The following is a 12041-nucleotide window of genomic DNA, read 5'->3' on the forward strand; positions in this document are numbered from 1 at the left end:
CGAACAAGTTGGCGACATATTGCAACATCTATCTTTTTCCATTCTTCAAGAACAACCTCTCTTAGAGCCTGGATGTTGGATGGAGAGTGATGCTCAGCTTGTCTCTGCAGAAGTCCCCATAGGTGTTCGATTGGGTTCAGATCAGGAGACATACTTGGTCACTGAATCACTTTCACCTTGTTCTTCTTTAAAAATGCAACAGTGACCTTAGATATGTGTTTTGTATTATGTTGGAAAAATGTACGATTACCAAGGGCACGGAGTGATAGTAGCCTTTTCTCTTTCAATATAGAGCAGTACATCTGTGAATTCATGATACCATGAATGAAATGCAGTTCCCCGACACCAGCAGCACTCATGCAGCCCCACAGGAGGACACGGCCGCCACCATGTCTCACTGTAGGCACCGTGCATTTTTCTTTGTACTTCTCACCTTTGTGACGCCATACAGTTTTGAAGCCATCAAAAACATTTATCTTGGTCTCATCACTCCAGAGTACAGAGTCCCAGTAGTCTTCTTTTTCAGCATGGGCCCTGGCAAATTCTAGGCGAGCTTTTTTGTGCATGGGCTTTAGGAGAGGCTTCCTTCGCAGATTACATAAATGCATGCCATTCCTCTTCAGTGTACGCCGTATTGTGTCACGGGAAACAATCACCCCAGTTTGGCTTTCTGCTTTTTTAGCTAACTGCAGTGATCTTGCATGCCGATTTTTTTCAACCCTTCTCATCAGAAGATGCTCCTGTCGAGGTGTTAACTTCCCTGGACGGCCTGGATGTCAGACGGTTACATTTCCATCTTTGTTAAATATTTGTATCACTTTTGCTCCACTATTCTGACTGATAAGTAAAGCTTTGCTGATCTTCTTGTAGCTTTCACCCTTCTTGTGTAAAGAAATTATTTTCTTTCTCAGGCCTTGTGACATTTTTCTTCCATGTGGTGCCATTGCTGACAGCATGAAATGGAAAGGGGTTTTCGTTGTTAAAGTGGATGTAAATCTGATTCATGAGATTTGACCTAGGCACATACAGTATCTCACAAAAGTGAGTACGCCCCTCACAGAGTGTTTGCCAAGACTACACTTCCATTGCTGAACAGGAAGAGAAAATTCTAACACAATGTGCACATTCTAAAGAATATAGCAAGCTGAAGACAACAGATATACATGTAAAACTTATGTAGGGAGATTTGTTTCATCTCGTGTATCATCTGAGGCTGTTCACTTTACTGGGTATAGGAGAGGGTTTACATCCACTTTAAGTAATGCCCTGTTATAATCAGCTGTCTGCTGGACACCTGCTTAATTAGACTCACCTGTACTTGAATTCTTGTTCATTAGGGTTTTGTTGTCTAAAATTTAGCTTTGCTTCTAAGTGCCAATTCACACAGGGGCAACAGGACTTCAGCGCGACTTTAAGCAACTTACAACGCGACTTCAAGTCGCCTCCAGGACAGGCGACTTTGGCTGTGGCCAATCACAGAATAATCAGCTCTCTGGGAGGGAGGGTTTGCCTGGGTAAACTAATTTCTTTTCCTGTAAAGTCACTTCAATATAGATGGAGATTGGAGGCGACTTCCATTGAATTCTATGGGTACAGGTGGCCTAAAAGTCGCCTTGGAGTAGTACAGGAACCTTTTCTGAAGTCGGAGCGACTTCAGTTGTGTACATTAAGAGGGCTCTCATTGACTATAATGCAATTCCCAATGTCAAGCGACTTGGGGCGACTTGAGGGCTGACAAGTCGGATCCCAAGTCGTTGTAGTGTGAACCGACCCTAAGACATTCATTCGGGTGTATTCATTTTTGCAACATGGTCTTGAATTCATTTGTTAGGAAAAATACTTTTTGTGTGTGCAAATTAACAAATCTTGGTTGCAATCAATGGCCTGCATTTGTCGGAGTATTTTGTAGTTTAGTGTCCCATAGAAAATGTTGATGGAGCTTGCTTTGTGCACTGGTGTGCAGTCATGTTGTAATAGAAAGGAGCCATCCCCAAACTGTTCCCACAAAGTTGGGAGCATGAAATTGTCCAAAATGTCTTGGTATGCTGACAACTTAAGAGTTCCCTTCACTGGAACCAAGGGGCCAAGCCCAACAACTGGAAAACAACCCCACACCATAATCCCCCCTCCACCAAATTATTTGGACCAGTGCACAAAGCAAGGTCCATAATGACATATATGATAAAGTTGAGGGGTGGAGGAACTTGACTGGCCTGTACAGAGTCCTGACCTCAACCCGATAGAACACCTTTGGGATGAATTAGAGCAGAAACTGTGAGCCAGGCCTTCTCGTCCACATCAGTGCCTGACCTCACGAATGCGCCTCTGGAAGAATGGTCAAACATTCCCATAGACACACTCCTAAACCTTGTGGACGGCCTTCCCAGAAGAGTTAAAGCTGTTATAGCTGCACAGGGTGGGCCAACTCAATATTGAACCCTACGGACTAAGACTGGGATGTCATTAAAGTTCATGTGTGTGTAAAGGCAGGCGTCCCAATACTTTTAACAATATAGTGTGTTTGTGTATATATACAACAACAAGGAGAGGGGCGCCTCTGAGTATAAATCATAAATACATTTTATTAAAACAACAATATCCACTCACATGGAAGTTGGAGAAGTTGCATTAGGGTCGGTTGGCTGGGCTGGAGAGATGCGGTGGAACTACAGGTCACAGCGGTTCCTGCAGGGCATGCCAGGTCCAAAGAGGATTAGTTCTTGCAGCCAGGTTCAGTCTCTTGCAGCGAACAGTCCAACACAAATCCTGCTGGGTTGGGAGCCAGGTTATGTCCCAGATGCACAGATAGGGGTTCCAGGGAAGGAAGGGAGAGATGTGTAGGACGCCAGAGCATCCGTTCAGCCGTGCTGCTGCTCACTGATAGAATGGTGTGAAGCCTCTAGGAAGGGAAAAAGGCCGGCCGAGCCGAAGATCTCTTCCACTCCTCCATGACGTCATTATGGAGCTGGTGGATGTTAGAGACCTTGCGTTCCTCCACCTTAAGTTTGAGGATGCCCCACAGATGCTCAATAGGGTTTAGGTTTGGAGACATGCTTGGCCAGTCCATCACCTTAAGACCTCATGCACACTGGACGTTTTTGGACATTTTTACAGCAGCTGTTTTTGGCTGTAGACATTTTTTTTTTACAGTCATTAAACTCTCCATCATGTTATCCTATGTGTCCATGCACACATAGGCTGTTATCAGCAGTTTTGGGCAGTGCCATTTTTGAGCAGTAAAAAAAACCCAAAACTAGTGGGTTCTGAGAGACGTTTTTCCGCAGTAAAAATGCTCTAACGCTGATAAACGTCGATAAATGCTCAAAAACATTGCTCACCAGTGTTTTCTAACGTTTTTGATCCATTGATAAAAAAAAAATTCTTCAAAATAAAAACGCTAACGCGGAAAAAAGGCTAATAAGCGCTAATAAACGCTAAAAAAACGCTATTGATAAAACGTTGAAAAAAGTTGAAAAACTCACTGCAAAGCTACTGGCGTTTTTATAACGTTATTTTAACCTCCAGTGTGCATGAGTCCTTATGCCCCGTACACACGATCAGAAATTCCGTCAGAAAAAACTTGGATGGTTTTTCCGACGGAATTCCGCTCAAGTTTGCCTTGCATACACACGGTCACACAAAAGTTCTCTGAACTTTCGACCGCCAAGAACGCGGTGATGAACAACACTACGACGAGAAAATGAAGTTCAATGTTTCCGAGCATGCTTTAAATTGTTTCCGAGCATGCATGATTTTTTGCGCGTCCGAATTGCATACAGACGAACGCATTTTCGGACAGGAACTTTTTCCGACCGAAAAATAGAGAACCTGCTCTCAATCTTTTCCTGCATGGAATTTTGCCAGCAAAGCTCACATCCCACTTTTGCTGGTGGAATTTCTGATCGTGTGTACGGGGCATAACGCTCAGCTTCTTTAGCAAGCCAGTGGTCGTCTTGGAGGTGTGTTTGGGGTCTCCAAAGGGAGGGGATTATGCTCTGCTTCAGTATGTCACAGTACATGTTGGCATTCATGGTTCTCTCTATGAACTGTAGCTCCCCAGTGCCGGCAGCACTCATGTAGCCCCAGACCATGACACTCCCACCACCATGCTTGACTGTAGGCAAGACACACTTGTCTTTGTACTCCTCACCTGGTTGCCACCACACACGCTTGACACCATCTGAACCAAATAAGTTTATCTTGGTCTCATCAGACCACAGGACATGGTTCCAGTAATCCATGTCCTCTGCTTGTCTTCAGCAAACTGTTTGCGGGCTTTCTTGTGCATTATCTTCAGAAGAGGCTTCCTTCTGGGACGACAGCCTTGCAGACCAATTTGATGCAGTGTGTGGCTGATGCCCCACCCCTTCAACATCTGCAGCAATGCTGGCAGCACTCATACGTCTATTTCCTAAAGACAACCTCTGGATATGATGCTGAGCACGTGCACTCAACTTCTTTGGTCGACCATGGCGAGGCCTGTTCTGAGTGGAACCTGTCCTGTTAAACCGCTGTATGGTCTTGGCCACAGTGCTGCAGCTCAGTTTCAGGGTCTTGGCAATCTTCTTATAGCCTAGGCCATCTTTATGTAGAGCAACAATTCTTTTTTCAGATCTTTAGAGAGTTCTTTGCCATGAGGTGCCATGTTTAACTTCCAGTGACCAGTATGAGAAAGTGAGAGCGATAACACCAAATTTAAAACACCTGAGACCTTGTAACATTAACTAGTCACATGACATCAGAGAGGGGAAAAGGGCTGCTTGGGCCCAATTTGGACATTTTCAATTAGGGGTGTAATCACTTTTGTTGCCAGCGGTTTAGACATTAATGGCTGTGTGTTGAGTTACCTGTATTTTGAGGGGACAGCAAATTTACACTGTTATACAAGTTGTACACCCACTACTTTACATTGTAGCAAAGTGTCATTTCTTCAGTGTTGTCACATGAAAAGATATAATAAAATATTTACAAAAATGTGAGGGGTGTACTCACTTTTGTGAGATACTTTATAATGTATGTAAATTTTATAATATATATATATATATATATATATATATATATATATATATATATATATATGTATTCATATATATGAAAAATGTTGGCGTGATCTACACTGTAACATTTGCATTTAGGTCAACTTTGGGTGGTTCTTACTATCTAGGCTGTAATGCAATAATTAAAGCAATAAAGACATTAATATACGCAATGCCTGGTTGTCGATAATAGATCATTCATTATTAGAATAGAGATGGCACATGAAACAGCTTTTATCATCTCGCATAACAGATGGACTTGATCACCACCCATAAAATGGGGCAAAAGGCAAACACACTGAGATATGCACATCACTGCTGCTCAGAAGGCAAGAAGTACATAAATTAAAGGTTCATTTCAGCTTGCTGCTAACTTCTTCTGTTGTTGCCGGCATTGAAGTCAGTTGTGTTAGCGATCCAGGGGTGTCATGATGTCATACCTCAGTAGTGGTCAAGAGTGAGTAAGACACAGAGTGCAAGGGTCAAGAGAGAGTAACACAGAGCGCAGGGGTCAGGAGTACATAATGTACAGTGTACAGGGGCCCTGAGCAAATAATTTAAAGAGTGCAAGGTCTATTGGCCAAAATATTGGCTGGACGATTTGAACACTGTGATCACGGCACTGGTCCATCCAGATCAGTCTGGATTTATGCCAGGAAGGGTAACAGATATCAACATTAGATGCCTCCTTACACATCTTTCCAGGGCGGACGGTCACGGTTCGGAGGTGGTAGCCTCTCTTGATGCCAAAAAGGTCTTTGATTCGGTCGAGTGGCGCTACCTCTGGGCTGTCCTGCGTAAATTTGGATTCGCCCCCCCGCTTCATTAGTTGGGTGCAGATGTTGTATCATAACCCCACGACTCGCATATGTACAAACAACTCGCTATCCTTGCCCTTTCCTCTGTCCAGGGGCACTAGACAGGGCTGTCCACTTTCACCCGGACTGTTTGCGCTGGCCATGGAACCCATGGCTGTCCGTATCAGATCCGCCCCCTCAGTACAAGGCATTCAAGTAGGGGTAGTAATGGACAAAATATCATTATATGCCGATGATACCCTTCTCTTCCTCAAAGACATCTCCTCCCTCCCACCAGCACTACAAATAATAGACGAATTTGGCACGTTCTCAGGAATCAAGGTAAATTGGAGGAAATCACTCCTTTTCTCGTTGAACGCATCTGGTCAGAACCTACAGACAGGTACCCCCCTAAACTGGACACCTGAGTTTAAATATCTAGGAGTAAGGGTTGGAACTCTGCTGTCTTCATATTTTGAGCTGAACCTCCAATCACTACTAAAAAACCTTTCGCAGAAATGTGCAGCCTGGAAAACCCTTCCCCTCTCCCCGGTGGGTAGGGTAAACTTAATTAAAATGATATACCTACCTACATTTCTGTACCTTTTTCGGAATTCACCCTTGATCCCCCCCGCCTCATTTTTTGCCAAACTGAAAAGTACAATATCCTCCTTTGTCTGGAACGGAAGGCCCCCAAGACTGGCCATCACCACCCTTCAGCTACCCATCACTCAAGGGGGCCTATCTCTACCAGACTTTCAGGTCTACTTCTGGGTGGCTGTCTTGGTGACGGTTAGATGGTGGTTCTCCCAACCACAAGACAACCCAGCAGTGACCTTGGAGGCCGCTATCATGGGTCCCTACTCCTCCCTCAGCAACGTGGTGTTTAGAGAGGCGAACCGGCTAGAGACCGGTTTATGCAGGTCAAGTTCCTCCACAGGGCCTATTACACCACGAAAGGACTGACGACTATGACTCCTAGTACCCCGGTGGCCTGTTCTAGGTGTGGTCTAGAGTCCGCCTCCTTTCTTCACATGGTATGGTCTTGCCCCCGTCTCGGGGACTATTGGTCGGAAATAGTTAATACTCTCGATCAGATTACCTCATTAGATGTGGGAGCTAACCCAAAAGCAATGTTGTTGAATATTTTCAGTCCCGGTGTACGGGGCAGGTATACCAAACTGTTTCTGAGTTATGCTACTTTTTATGCCCGGAAAGAGATATTCCTCCACTGGAAGGACGCTACAACCCCTAGAGTGTCTTCATTGTGCCTGGCAATGAACTCTGTGTTCCCATTGTACAAACTCACATATGTCAATCGTAACTGCCCTAACAAATTTGACAAGATATGGTCGGGATGGATAGATGCATGGGGTACTGGGTTGTAGATGATGTTCACGGTGTTGCCGATGTACCAGCTCCATGATTATGAAACACGGCCAGGATCTCTTGAATAACCACTTATTGTTTATGCTAACTAAACTTAATGAGGTACTTGAGATCCCTCTCCTGCCTCCCTCCCCCTACCCCTCCCTCCCCCCCCCCCTCATCCCTCATCTATCCTTTCTCCTCCTCCCCGCCCCTCCCTACAAAACCTCCTTGGTTAATTTGCTCTAGTCTGTCGCCTTTGCACCTATACCTTGCTGCAGTGTTATGTAATAACCTCAAACATCTTTCTCCTGCCTATGTGAATAAACGAATCACCTCGTGACTACCTATGTAATAATAATACTATAAGTAACTGTGTCTATGCATCACTTGTATTGTTAATTATGTTGAATAAACATTTTTTCTTGTGAAAAAAAAAAGAGTGCAAGGTGTAGATGTGCCTAACACAGAGTGCAGGGGTCAGAAGATAGCGTGCAACAAAAAATTATCTCCCCCAATTGTCAAAATCTCCATCCATTGCAGATCGTCCCTCTCCCACTAGTACAGATTTTCCTCCTCCATAAAACACTCTTACCTGGTAGGCCAAACTCTACCCATATTAGTACTACTGATAAACTCTAGCATATTTTATCCTTTTACTGTCTACATGCACTCACTCCAGCCCCAACTGCACATCATTCATCTGGACCAGTGTGACATTAAAATATAAAAGTGAGATGGCATTACAGATATTTTCTTGATTTAGTGGTCAGTAGTTAAGTGTTCCCAATTTGGAACTTGAATAGTTAACTTAGGGCCAGGGCATTTCAGGAGTGACAACTGGCTGCCAGTGAATCCTTGATAGGAGGACCTTGTAGGCTTGTGGCTGTAGATAAGAGCAAACTATCACCTCAGAAGTCATTAAGGGATAAGTTCTCCTTTTTTACACATGTAGCACCCTCTACCTAGTGTAGGTGCTAGAGTGAGATTTTTCTGTAGTACAGGTAAATTTAAGCAGGCCTATCCAGAAGCTAGGCCTGTTTGTTTTGATCTGTGGGAAAAAAAGAGGACCAGGGGGTCAAGGGACAGGGTCAATCAAGGAGGAACACACTGGCTGTAAATATAATTAGAAACAATTTATTACAAAATATATAATAAAAAAGTTTCCACCCGCATGATAGAAAATGGAACTAACCTCCACCACTAAGAAAGTGACAGTGCAAAAGGACAGATACACCACCTGGTACCCACTACATACATGTAAAATATCCCCATACATAATAGTTGTAAGCAAAGTCCAACTGAACCCACTCCTGGGAACAGTATAGTCACCTACAAGGGACAACAATAGTAGTCAATAGATAAATAATGAAAACAATGCTGGATGACGAGAGTCGAATCACTTGTGAAGAACGGCCTGTATGGAACCCGCCGGTCCTTCGAGCTGGGATGAAAAATCACTGGGAGCCAAAACAATAGAGTTCATGTGAAAATTGGCTGCACTTCATATGTTCTATACAAGCCGCTTTCTATACCTTTCCATTTGATTATCATATCTCTATTAAAATGTGCGGCAGATCACAGAACTGTCAATAGTTGCACCCTGTACAGGAATTTTCACATGAACTCTATTGTTTTGGCTCCCAGTGATTTTTCAGGTTTTGCTTACAACTATTATGTATGGGGATATTTTACAAGTATGTAGTGGGTACCAGGTGGTGTATCTGTCCTTTTGCACTGTCACTTTCTTAGTGGTGGAGGTTAGTTCCATTTTCTATCATGTTGGTGGAAACTTTTTTATTATATATTTTGTAATAAATTGTTTCTAATTATATTTACAGCCAGTGTGTTCCTCCTTGATTGACCCTGTCCCTTGACCCCCTGGTCCTCTTTTTTTCCCATATATGCTATGGTCTAGAGGAGCGCACCTGCCCATATTTTTACTGCCAGCAGGTATCTGGCTTTGTCTCCAGTTATGGGTTTGTGATTCAGCATAATACATGCATTTATACTCATGACTAGGGATGAGCTTCGAGTTTGAGTCAAACTCATGTTCGACTCGAACATTGGCTGTTCGCAAGTTCGCCGAACAGCGAACAATTTGGGGTGTTCACGGCAAATTTGAATGCCGCGGAACACCCTTTAAAAGTCTACGGGAGAAATCAAAAGTGCTAATTTTAAAAGCTTATATGCAAGTTATTGTCATAAAAAGTGTTTGGGGACCTGGGTCCTGCCCCAGGGGACATGGATCAATGCAAAAAAAACTTTTAAAAACGGCCGTTTTTTCAGGAGCAGTGATTTTAATAATGCTTAAAGTCAAACAATAAAAGTGTAATATCCAATAAGCCCCCCGCCCGCAGACCCCCACAACCACCGGCCAGGGTTGTGGGGATGAGGCCCTTGTCCTCATCAACATGGGGACAAGGTGTTTTGGGGGGCTACCCCAAAGCACCCTCCCAATGTTGAGGGCATGTGGCCTGGTATGGTTCAGGAGGGGGGCGCTCTCTCGTCCCCCCTCTTTTCCTGGGGCCTGCCAGGTTGCGTGCTCGGATAAGGGTCTGGCATGGAATTTAGGGGGACCCCCACGTCATTTTTTTTTTTGGCGCGGGGTTCCCCTGTGGGGAATTCCCATGCCGTTTTTATCAATGAACTTTTATGTGTATTGTCGGACCGGCAATGCAATAGCCGCGAGTAGTTTTAAATGGCTTTTTTCCTTTGAAATGTCATTTTGCTGTCAGACTGTTCTAAACACGGGAAACATGCGTCCCTTTACAGGCATACTATAGACACCCCCCAGCTACGAAATTTAAAGGGATATTACACTTTTATTGTTTGACTTTAAGCATTATTAAAATCACTGCTCCTGAAAAAACGGCCGTTTTTAAAAGTTTTTTTTGCATTGATCCATGTCCCCTGGGGCAGGACCCAGGTCCCCAAACACTTTTTATGACAATAACTTGCATATAAGCCTTTAAAATTAGACTTTTGATTGTTCATGTTCGTGTCCCATAGACTTTAACGGTGTTCGCGTGTTCGACCAAACTTTTTTCCTGTTCGCATGTTCTAGTGCGAACCGAACAGGGGGATGTTCGGCTCATCCCTACTCATGACCCATTCTGGAACTTCTAATTATAGGTATTACCCTTTTCCAATTTTCTTGTTTTTTTCATTGTTTTGATCTGTGGGCAGGGAGTGGCTCAGAGTAGGCTGGTAACTCACAGATAGCATTATCTTTCGGTTACCTCCCTTCAGCTTCTAGAGGCTTCTAGAAGGAAGGAGGGGAAGAAAGGTGAAGCTGCCTGAGGTGTTCTAAGGAGCCCTGACCAATCCCTAATCTGGATTGGCAGGGGGCAGGCCTCCTTAAATACCTAGAGTCAGCCCAGCTGGGAGGAGTTGTTTGGGTAGAACTGGAAATGGAGTATTGGGCTGTCGGGGCCTTGGAGGGAGCCCCCCAGTCTGGGGGGGTGACCTTGGGCCAGAGGCTCAGAGCTGTACAGGAACCCCATACAACCCAAGGGGTGTCCTGAACAGGAGCAGGAGATGACAGCAGGGAATACTGCCAGGCAAGTCTCCAGGAGGGATCCATCAGGTGTCGGTGAGTGACAGGCACAGTCGGGAGAGCTGGGAGAGACATGCTGGAGCGGACTGGGCGTGTGCAGTCAGGGATGAAGGTAGAGCCAGCGGGAGAGACTGTGATGTTACTGGCAGTGAAGTCGGGCTGCTGCAGTCAGGAGGGCTGTTAGGCTCTGCAAAGGGCTGACTGGGATCAGTAGTTCACCAAAGCTAGTACTAAAGACTTTCCTATTTTGTTGCTACACTAAAGGGTCCCGCGGTCCCTGCCTGCAAATGGCGGTTGCTAAGGCCTGGCTGGAACCAGAGTTAGGCCTAACCATGTGCTAGCTGTGCCTGAAGAACTGTGCTGAAGGGAAAAGGAGAGATAGTTTGCAGCAAGTGTTGTGCAGGAGGAGAATATCCAAATTGTCCCAAGCCATGCAAGAATCTTTTCTAGGCATGCCATGAATTCCTTAACCCCATCCAAGTTCTAATCCCTCAATAAAAATACAAAAACAAAGCTGATAGACTTGTTCATTGTCTTGGAGTGTCTGGAAGTGAATGTCAGGCTGGGTAGGGTGCGAGGTGGCCACAATCACTCAGCAGCCCCTACAGGGGTACTGCTACATTTGGGGGCTCATTCCAGGACCACCTGTTCATGGGAAACCTGCCAGTCATTGCCCCTAGCAACAGAGGTTGACCGAGCTGTGAAACTCTGCTTTGTTCTGCCACCATTGAGAATTGAACTTTGGGGAAGGACTTGTGTGCTCTGCCTATTGTTTCAGTGCTGTAACAAGTGCCGTTGTCCATAGCAACCAGCAAGCACTGTCGCTACCTATTGTTCCTGCTTACCCAGCTGCCCCAACTGGCGCTGGGATGGACACTTGTACCAATCCTGCAATTCAGGAACTGTTTGTTATGTGCTGTCACCCGTGGTAACTACGACGGGTAACCGCGCCCTTTGGGTTACAAATACGCCCAGCGTTCTGCTACTACTGGATGTTTCACTGTGGATTACAAATATGTCCAGCGTTCTGCCAATGCTGGACATCTTGAACTTTTGCTCCAAACTCCTGCTAAAGACAGTAAAGCAAGCCAGAGAGTGTCTACTGTTGCCCGAGGTGATCATGTGCCTGCAGGCATGACTGTGCTGAAGTTGTTCCCTTCAGTAGGACATTGGCTGTGAACTTTATTGTTGCTACCGGCAACCACCAGGAAAGTCCGCTATCATCTACCTTCGGTCGCTTAGGCACAGGCGATGCTGAGCGACATGCCTGGACAAGTCCTG

This window comes from Aquarana catesbeiana, linkage group LG03 (assembly GCF_042186555.1).
Source record: "Aquarana catesbeiana isolate 2022-GZ linkage group LG03, ASM4218655v1, whole genome shotgun sequence".
Lineage (NCBI taxonomy): Eukaryota > Metazoa > Chordata > Amphibia > Anura > Ranidae > Aquarana > Aquarana catesbeiana.